Below are 10,120 nucleotides of genomic sequence, written 5' to 3' on the forward strand. Positions count from 1 at the left end.
GGGCCGAGGTTCAGCCACCTCCGATGGAGGCCAGGAGCAGCCTCGGCACGTTTATTCCACAGGTTTTAACACCAAAGAGGTTCATCGTAGAAGTCACCTCAAAACAGACAGCCGAGGTCAAAGGTGTGACCAGCAGAGTCACAGTCGCCAGCTGGCTCCCGTGGTCCTCTTGAACCTCGGTTCCTGCACTGATAACTCTGTGCTGGCACAGAAGTCCCCTCTGTCACCACAGCAACTGGGCCGTCCTCAGTGGCACCTCTGCCCGAGAGATTCCCCAGCGAGGTGTTGCCTGTCTCCGGGCACTTCAAGGACCACCATCCACGTGCTGTTCCCGACACTGCAGAGAGGGAGGCGGAGGTGTCCAGCAGCCCCAGGAGAGGCCTCTGGGATCTGCGGAGGCCTGGAGCCTGGCCAGCCTCCTCTGCCCTGCCATGGCAAATGTCCCTGTGCCCAGAGGCACCATCCTGGTCAGGGCTCCGGGTCTCCCTGTGGCATATTCTCAGCCGACAGTGCTGACCTGGTCCCAAGAGGGCCGTCCAGGGCCCCCACAGTCCGCTTTTTAACGAGGGCTCCTGAGCTCAGAGGCCGTGAGCCCAGGAGCCCACCTCTGCCGGGTCAAGGCACGCGGCCCCTCTGCTCTGCTTTAACCGTTTCCCCTCATTTCATTTGAACTGCTGGAAGTTGTCTTTGGAGCCAGGCTTCCTTTTCTTCCTGGTGGCTCCAGGGCAGGGGCAGAGGGAGGAGGCACGGCCTCGGGGGTGGAGGAGGGGCAGAGGAGGGAGGCACTTGGCTGGGCTCCCTTGCTTCCCTAGGGAAGCTGTCCACGCCTGCTCTGCTGGGGTCCAGGACAGGGCAGAGGCGGGTGTGGTGTTCAAATCCGCGGCGGCCAGTCTAGGGAGTGTTTGTGACCGGGGCGGGATTTGGAGCCAGCTGCTTGGGTTCATTTCTGGCTAGCCTCCTTTGGCTGGGTGATGTTGGGAAAGTTAACTACCCTTTCTGTGCCTCCGTTTCCTGCACTGTGCAGTGGATATGTGAATGGTCCCCTCTGAGAGCTGTTCTGAGCCACCTGCTGGGTGTCCTGGGCTGGCCCCATTGAGGCACCTGGTCCCTCCTGCCGCTGCCCACGGCCTTCACGTCCTGCTCTTTGGGGTCACTTGCACTTGGCCCTAGTCACTCCTGGGCGCCTCTCTCCTGTTTCTGCTCCTTCTGGGGCTCACCCTGACCTCTGTCTCGTCTTCAGTACCCTGTGCCCCACACCACCAAACAGCGGCTTCTATCCTGGGGCCACAGGCACTGGGCTCTGTCAGCAGGGGGTCACTCAACCCTCCAACTGCCCCTTAAAGCTGGCGTCATCACCCCATTTACAAAGGAGGAAACCGAGACTCAGCCGGCAAGAGTGGCCGGCCCGGGTCACACACAGAGGCTCCGAGGACTTTGAACCTGTGTCCACCTACAAGTGGACAGGGCTCTGACTGTGGGGACGGCAGGGGTGCAGGAGGACGCTGAGGGACCCACACGGCACCTATGGCAGCTTGAGGCAGTGGCAGGCCCTTCCGGAACAAGACGGGGAGGGGTGGAGCCTGGAGAGGAAGCCCAGGTCGGGGAGGCGAGCGGAAAGTTCTACCCCTGTCAGATCTTCTGGGTAGTTGTGGTGGCCACAAAAGGACAGTCGTCCCGGTAGGTGGCCCTGAGCCCATGCACTCAGTGTCCAGTCACCAGTGACGCGGCAATGAGGAAAGAGGACTGGTGAAGTAGACAAGCTGGACCTTGGCTTAAATCCCTAGTGCCTAGCTTGCTGTGTGAGCTCAGGTACACAGCTTAACCTCTCTGTGCCTGTTATGGTTTCAATATGAGGTGTCCCCCCAAAACTCCTGTGCTAGGGCAAGAATGTTCACAGGTGAAAGGACACCATCAGCACCAGCCTGTCGCACTTTGGAGGACTGGATGGGGCGCCAGCCACCGGGTGGCCGAGGGCTGGGTCCCGGGGGACTGGCCCTGGAAGGCGGGACTTCCCTGAGCCCCTCTCCTTCCCTCTCTGCTTCCTGACCTGCCCTCCTGCCACCACCCGCTGCCTCCACTGTGGCCCAGAGCAGAGGACTCGCCGGCCGTGGACTGAACCTCTGGACCCGTAGACTTTGCCACCTCGACGTCGATCTCCTGGTATTTCGGTCACAGTGACATAGGTTGGCCACACGGTGCCAACCTCTGCCCAGTGCAGTGACTCTGCGGGAACCCCCGGGGTCGACGGGAGTCAGGCAGCGCGGCCGACACGGGCTTTGGGGTGGCAGAGGTGCCCCTGGGAGCGCCGGGGTATCGGCCTGCCCGGGTGACGTCTCATCGGCCACTCAGATGCCCTGTGACCTGCAGCCTCCCTACCCAGGCGAGCCTCGGCTTCTGCTTCTATAAAACGGGGACACGACAGGCCTGCTCCCCAGGGTGGTCAGGAGGGGCTGCGGCCGGCAAAGGCTTCGCAACCCAGAGCTGCGGTCTCACCGGCCCCCACCCCCAGCGCAGGCGGAAAAGTCGGGCTAGGACGGAGCGACAGCCGGGATGAAGCGGGGGGAGGCCGGGGGAGGCCGGGCCGGCTGTTCCTGGCCTGAGAGGGTGTCCTCCTCTCCCCAGACGCGCTCAGTGGAGCTGAAAGAAGATCCTGGGGTCCTGGCTGCCCTGGGCCCATCCTGGGGAGAGGACGCCGCTCGGTTCCCTTATTGAATCATAAGTGCCCCATCCCGAGGCCCCGGGCACGCCCGCCGCCCGCTGCAGCTGCCGGGAAGCCCGTCCCCTCATCCCGCAGTTGGGAACCAGAGGGCTCGAACCCTCGCCCGAACCCGCGGCTGCTCAGAGGTGGCGGGGTGAGGCTCGCACTTTGCCGCTTCTGCCTGCCACTGGCTGCAGCGCCCAAGGCCAGCTCTGCACCTCTGTGTCCCCGTCTGTGACTCACTGGTGACAAATCAGAACGGGGGTCATGGTGCGAGGAGCTTGATTGACGGGCACGCAGGGGGCCCTTGGAGAGCGGCAGAGGTTTCTGTGGGTACAGCTGAGCGGCTTCCAGGTGGCCCGGCAGCCCAGGCCACGGTGCTGCGCAGGGGTGGCAGCGGGCGCCCTGCGTCTTTCCCGGGACCCCTCTGTGCCTCGGGGTCTGTGGTGGGGGATCATCTGATGTTTATGTGACCAGCACGGAGGAGGCTTTTGCTGGCCCCGTGAGCTTCTGTAGCACAGAGAGGTTAAGAAACTCACCCAGGGTCAAACAGGACTCGGACGCAGGCGGCCTGGCCCTGGGCTGTGGCCTCGGCCATGGCGCCACCCGGCTGCCCCTCCTGCCTTCTCCCCTCCTGGTCGTGAGAACTGAAAGAGGAGCCGCTTTCTTTACAGGCTTGGCGCCAACAATCACCCCAACTACTCACCATGTAATTAACGATCATCATCTTACCTCCTGGGAATGAGGGGTCCTCGCCGCAGTCCGCGGGCCTTCTCCTGGGGGACGAGGCTGCATGGCCCGAAACCAGGCACCCATCTCTAAATGCTGAAAGGGAGGAAATTACCCACCAGTTGAAAAACTGGCCAAAGTTCTCTGGTGTCCCAGGCTGTGTCCCTCCTTGTTTATTTGATAAGCTGCTGAATCAGAGTCTCTGGAGACAGGAAGACCAGGCTTGAAGAACAAGGGCCCCTTCTAGGATCTGTGGCCAGAGAGACCTCAGCAAAGACCTTCCCAGGGAGTGACCCTGCCCTGGGGTGAACCTTGTGTGACAGCCAATTCCTGGACTAACCCAAGGATCAGGACCTCAAGGGTCATTTGGTACAGGACCACCCTCTTTAAAGAGGGAAGACTCCAGGCTCAGAGACTTATAAAAGATCACACAGCAAATGGACGGAGACCAGTATGTCATGGTCCCAGGTCGCTCCTTATGACCTTAACATTATGACCTTATGACCTTATGACCTTATGACACCTCACCTTTGTCTGGTCTGGACCACAGACAACCGAGAGGGTTGGGTGATGGCCAAGCAGCTCCTGGGACCGTACGCTCCCCAAGGACAGCTGATCTGTGTGTCTTCGCTGCCAGATCCCTAGGGCTAACCAGGGCCTGGAGGATAGTAAGTGCTCATTAAAGCTCTCTGGAGTGACAGAGGAAGGAATGATGGGGTGGGCAGTGACAGTGGACCTGCAGACTCCTGGGAGGTCCTTCCTGGAGGGAAACACTCGGGTTGGACCTCCAGGCGTGTATGTGCGGGGCGCTGGGGGCAGAGCTGGGGAGCCCCCCCAGGCTGGGCGGGGCCTCCCACCTCCCCAGCTCACCTGCCCTTCCCCAGGCCACCTGGCCCTGTCGGGCCTCATCCCACGCAGCAAGGCACCCGGCTGTCCAGCACCGCGCTGCCGCTTGAGGCTCCGCCTGGGGCAGCGTGAGCCGGTTCTCTCTCCTGATAGGAAGTCCCTTCGGACCTCCGACCCTTCCCAGGGAGGACTCTGGGGAGCCAGCGGCCTCCCAGCGGGATCAGACCTGGTCGCCTCAGACTCGAGCAGCTAGACCCGGAGCGTTCAAAGCCACCCCGGGTCACCTGTGATGTCGTGGCAGCGGCTGTCCTGTGTCAGGAGCCGATTTTCTGCCACGTCATTGCTGTGTCCTGTGGATCTCGTATTAACCTCCCACAGCAGATGGGGTGGTGGGACCCACTGCCCACATGGTGGAAGAGAGGCCCAGAGACAGGCAGCACCCTGCCCAAGTCACACAGGAAGAGGTGGATGGGGAGCTGACTGGCGCCATCAGACTTCAGCCTGCGCTCTGGCGGCCAGGACACACGGATGCGTGTGCTTCTCTGCCTGTTGCCATGGACACCGACTGCCACTGAAGAGGTATCCAGACTTGTCCCCAAGGCCCAGGGTGGCCCAGCCACGCCCAGCCAGACCCCATCCTGGGAGGGTGAACTTTATCCACGGTTGGCCAGGGGCCTGTCCGGTCCTGCAGACCCCGGAGTGGGGCTCACCTTCTCAGCTGGGCCCTCGGGAGTGGAGACACCGGGGCCTGCCCAGCAGGGTCCTGCCCACATCCCGGTGCTCACGGTCACGGCTTGCTGGCTCGGAGCTGGGCCGCCTGGGTGACGGCAGCCAGGAGGCCAGTCTGGTCCCTGCCCAGCCGCCTCGGCTGTGCAGCTCGCCGTGGAACCTCGGGGGGGCTCTGGGAGGCTCGGTGGCCTCGCACGGAGACGGGGGCCCTGGCAGGACTGCAGGGAGGGTCCCCGGCTGTGGCCCTTCCTCCACGCCACCATCTGCTGCGTCCAGCAGGAGCAGGGCCTCCTCTCACCCACCTCCCCTCTCGGGGCCCCGGCAGGAGGGAACAGGCAGCCGGCACCTCCATCCCAGGCTGGGCCTATGTATCCATCAGCGACTGTCATAACGATGCCAGCAGCAGCCGTCGTCCTCACGTTGGTGGCCTGCAGGTTACCAGGTCTGGTCTGCGAGGGGCTCAGGTGGGTGACTGTTTCAGGAGCAGGTCTGGCTCAGGGCCACAGGACACACCCTCCTGACCCAGGCCGAGGGGCAGGAGCGGCTTGCTCTGCCACGTCTGCGGACAGCCCCTCCTCAAGCCCTGCGGGCAGGCCCAGCCTCAAGGTGCAGGGACTATGGCCTGGTCCCCAGGGGAGGGGCCCGGGGGCACCTGCCGACCCCTACCTGTCCCTCGAGAGCGGAGGACGCTAATGTGAATTCAGCACAGGAGGCCCGGGGACATTCTGGAGGGGACCCTCGCTGCCTCCTGGGTTTGAAGGTTGAGCAGAGGGGTGGCTGGGGCTGGGGGGCGTCACACCCCAGGGCATCACCACCCAGGCTTGAAAGGGCAGTGCTAGAACCTTCCGGAACTTCAGTAGAGAGACGGCCCCCTGGGCAGGGTACGGGGAGCTGGGATCAGGAGCCGTGCCCCCTCTGCTCCGGGCCCACCTGGGAGCCTTCCAGGCCACCCGGCAGGGCAGGGACCAGAGGGGCTTGGGAGGGACAAAGGGAAGATGCTGGAGGGAGGGACAGGCCTTCAAGCTGACCGCCCCCTCTCCTGCCCCTAGACCACTCAGGCCTCCCGTGTCCATCAGGAGCTGAGCAGCAGCAGGGCTTGGGGTCCGAACAGACCCTAGTCACCATCCTAACTCCACACCCCCGGCCTTGGCGCCTCGAGCAACGCACTTCACGTAGTCGTGCCTCAGTTTCCCGGTCTGCAGAATGGACAGAGCGTCGGGCTCCAGGCAGCAGGTGCCCCACCGCGAGTGCTCAGCAAACAGTCTCACTGCCACTCAGGGTCAGCGCTTCTCCTCCCACCCGCCCGTCCCTGCAGACAGGACCACTGGGCTGGGCTGGTGCCTCCTCCCCAGCCCCGAGGCCTCTCCTGAGGAGAGGTGGTGGACCCCAGCTCGGCCGTTCCCTGGTCTGGGCAGCGAGTGCAGCTGGCCAGGGTCTGGTTTTACCTAACCCCTTACAGGGACCTGCCGGTCAGTCCCTTGGTCCCCTGGGAGGGACTCACTGCCCCAAATGGCCTTCATGTGTTCAAGCCTCTGTGGGTGCCACGCTGTCCCCACCTGGACGTCCCTTCTCCTGTCTCAGCCGGGGACTCGCATGCCCGTCCTCCTTGCAGACGCCTCCTGCCCCCAGAGGGGATTGCCCAGTACAACAGAAGCCAGCCTGCATTTGTCCCCACAGAGCTTGGGACACAGTTAGGCAAGGCCCGTGGCATCTCTGCAGTCCCTGAGCCAGTGCTGGACGCGGGTGGGGACCTGGTGCACCAAGGGGTCCACACACACTCGTGTGTGCAAGAGGCCCATGTGTGTCTGTGCTGCTCCTTGGGGGCCTGGCCACCTGCAGGAGCCTTCATCCTTGGAGCATGGAGGTGGCCTCGCTGGCTGGGAGGTCAAGTGCAGCGTGCAACAGGACACCATGCTCTGAGCGGCCTCCCTGTCCTGAGGGGCTCAGGAGGCACCTGGAAGATGGCCGTGGCCGCCCCGGGCCAGCCTGCTCTCGAGGCAGAGTGTGGGGTGCCGGGAGCCCCAGGGGCCTGTGGCGGCTCCCCTGCCACAGGGCTTCCGGATTTCCTTGGAGAGGCCTCTGTGGGGAGGGGCCCTGCGTCTGAGGATCCCCAGTGAACAGCCTGAGCATCCAGGGACCCGGTGACACCTCATGTACTGGACAGGAGCTGCCCTGGCCTCCCACATGTGGGGTCTGCTCTCGGGGGCCAGAAACCCGCCCTTCAGCTCTCACCAGGGACACTCTGGGCGAGAGGGCGGCGGCTTCGCTGTGGATGGACGAGGCTCATCAAGCCGACTTGGCTAAACGGGGTCCTGCCCGAGGGGCAGGGGAGTCTGCTCCAGGCCGGCCACTCACCTGTAAGTGCTAGGTCAGTGGCACCCGCCTGGTCCCAGGGGACCCTCTTCCACTGGAACCTCCCAGCGGCCAGGCCAGGCCCGGCTGCTGCCCTCAGGAGCTGGGGTCCCACTGGGGAGTTTGGCGATGGGTTAAGTGCTGGCTGGCGTCCCTGGTCCTTCCTGGCCGTCCTGGAGAAGAGCACCCCCAGGACTATCCAGATCCTAGGGATGCGAAGCAGCTGTCTGTGCGTGTCTCCCACGAAGCCAACCAGAGCCCGCAACCCAACGGTCCCCACCAAGCTCCCCTGGGGTCTCACCCCAGGACCCAGACGTCTGGGGACACCCCTGAGCCTCAGTCACCAAGGCCACTCAGCCGCCAGGCTGCGCACTCGGCCTCCACGGCGCAGGCCCCTGCCCACCTTCCCGGCTCTGCTGCCACCTGGCTGGCCCTGCGGTGCGGCAGGCCCTCCTGCCTGAGCCCTGGGGAGCAGAGTCCTTAGCAAGGGCTCCTCTCCTGCCCCTCGGCCTCGGACACTGACGCAGGATAAAGCCAGCATCTTAAAGCAGGCCCTGAGGGTGAGGCCGGCCCAGGATGCTGGCGCGGCCACAGGAGGGAGGGACGTGGAGCACGGGCTCCACCCAGTCAGAGGGGACAGAACTCACAGGCAACTCAAATGCTTCCCTGTAGAGGAGCAGAACCTGAGCCAGGGTAGGAGGCCGGAGGAGGCCGGAGGAGGCCGGGGTCCACCCTCGAGGCTGGATCTTGCTTTGCCGCTGGCAGTGGGGGCCTACAGATGCAGAAGGAGCCGTTGGAGTCCTCAGAGTCCTGGCTGCTGTCCCATGTGGGGGACCGGGTGCGTCACCAGTCCCCAGCTGCCACTCATCAGCCCCGCCCACCTCGCCCGCACCACCCTGCCCGTGCCGAGTCGCGTGGCAGCTGTTCTGCCCGTGTCCCCAGCTCCCACTCTCCACCCCACACCCAAGGGTGGGGACGATGGTGAACGGGATCATTTTGCAGCTGAGACAGGATTGCCGTGAGGGGCACTCGGGTCCCCAGGACCCCAGGCTGGCGCCCCAGGAGCCTGGATGGGGGTGTGCCAGGCCACCAGGAAGGCGGGGCAGGAGCTGACGTGTCCCGTTTGGGTCCCCAGAGCCCAGTGGGCTTTTCCATCTTCTCCCGCACCTCACGGCCTGGCCTGGTCCCTGGGGCAGAGGAGACGGACACTCTGGACGCTGCCCGTGCTGGGCGGCTCCAGGCCACGGTCGGCCCCGAGGGGCAATGACCTGCCCCTGGATTCCTGCAGCCTGGGCTGGAGGGAAGGGGCGCGGGCTCTGGGAGGCGCACTGGTGCTGGACATCAGAGGAGCGTTTGTGCCAACGTCCACCCACCCACGCACTCATCCCCCTGACTCTGGGAGGCTTCTGTGGGTCTACGTGTCCCACAGCAGTGACCCAGGCTTGCAGATCTCTGTCACTAGGGAGTTTAGATCTGTCTGCGGAGACTGTCACGGGGAGCAAGGACATAAATACAATGTCAGCACGTGACAGACATGGGGAAGCCAGTGGGGCAGGGAGGAGGGGCAAGAGGTGACTGGAGTCAGGCTCTGAGAGGACGGGGTGCTGGGTCCGACAGGGAAGGGCTCTGGAAGTTCCTCTTCCTGGTGATGTGAGAACAGAGACCTGAGCATGCAGGGATGGACCCTGGGGCTGCCTGGATTGGGGCGCGCCAGGCGGCGGGACCTGCAGGTGCAAAGGCCCTGTGGCAGGAACCTGGGAGGAGCAGTAGGCAGCTGTGTGGCAGGAAGCGAGGGAGGAGAGGTACGGCAGGGTCTCAGAGGACAGCAGGCAGCACTGGGTGGATCCTGATGGCCACAAACAGATACCGAGGTACTTTGTAAGGAGCGTAGATGAGAGAGGGCTGGTCGATGTGGTGTGATTGACGTTTTCATACGATCCTCAGCAACGTCATGGAGAGCTGTGCCAGGCGCCGTGGGGGTTAGTGAGGACGGAGAGGCTGTGCCCCCTCCTCAGGGAGCCCGCGGCCTGGCCAAGGGGGCAGTTCTTACCACCCGCCACGGTTAGCGGACCTGTGCTCAGTCCTTCAGGCCCCAGAGCAGGCCCTGGCTACGCCATTATTATCACGAATACGGTTCCCCATTTCATGGATGAGCGAATGGAATCTAGAACCTTCCCATCTCTTGTCCAGTTCACCCAGCGGACGCAGAGCAGGGTTCGGAGCCCAGCAGCCCCAGGGTGGGGCGAGGGCCCATCACGGTGCCCAGAAGCCTGGAGCTGCGTGCTCTCAGGGACCCGGGCTCCTCTGGCTAGGGGGTGGCTGTCACCATGGCTGGCACTGAGGAAAGGCTGTGGGGACCCAGCAGACAGTGCGGGGAGACGTCCCAGCGGGAGGTGAGGCCTGAGCAGCGCGGGCTGGGAGGGCGGCTGGTGCCACAGGTGTGGCGGAGTGGGCTTGGAGCAGAGGCTGGGTCTGGCCAGGGCGACCTTTACTGCAGGTGAACCAGGAAGCTCAGTCACTCAGCAGTCGGAGCCGTTGAGAGGACGAGGGCAGAGGGTGACACTAAGATGGGGCAGGAGGACCAGCAGGCCATGAAGGGCCATCCGGTCTGCGCTGGCGGAGCCCCTGGTGGAGGCTTGGCCCTTGGGGACGCTGCCTGGATTCGGCTCAGCTCTCCCATCTCCTGGGCCCCCCGCATCCGACCGCGCAGCACTGCTTTACCTGAGGACTTTTCTAGGGCCTGGAGCGCACCGAACCTGCAGCTGG

At 64.2% G+C, this 10,120-nt stretch overlaps 1 long non-coding RNA gene across 2 annotated transcripts; it reads right to left on the reverse strand.

Annotated features, from left to right (window-relative positions):
• Positions 1–203: 203 nt before the first annotated feature.
• Positions 204–5,173, reverse strand: LOC306639461. 2 transcript variants are annotated; one of them, XR_013757656.1, is made up of 4 exons: positions 4,298–5,173; positions 3,956–4,085; positions 3,405–3,523; positions 204–337 (listed from the first exon to the last, which is right to left on the reverse strand). It is a non-coding gene; the product is annotated as an uncharacterized lncRNA (long non-coding RNA). The 2 variants fall into 2 exon arrangements; XR_013757657.1 differs by lacking the exons at positions 204–337; positions 3,405–3,523 and adding an exon at positions 2,603–2,678.
• Positions 5,174–10,120: the final 4,947 nt, after the last annotated feature.

Source organism: Sciurus vulgaris (assembly GCF_902686455.1).
Source record: "Sciurus vulgaris genome assembly, chromosome: 11".
Classification (NCBI taxonomy): domain Eukaryota; kingdom Metazoa; phylum Chordata; class Mammalia; order Rodentia; family Sciuridae; genus Sciurus; species Sciurus vulgaris.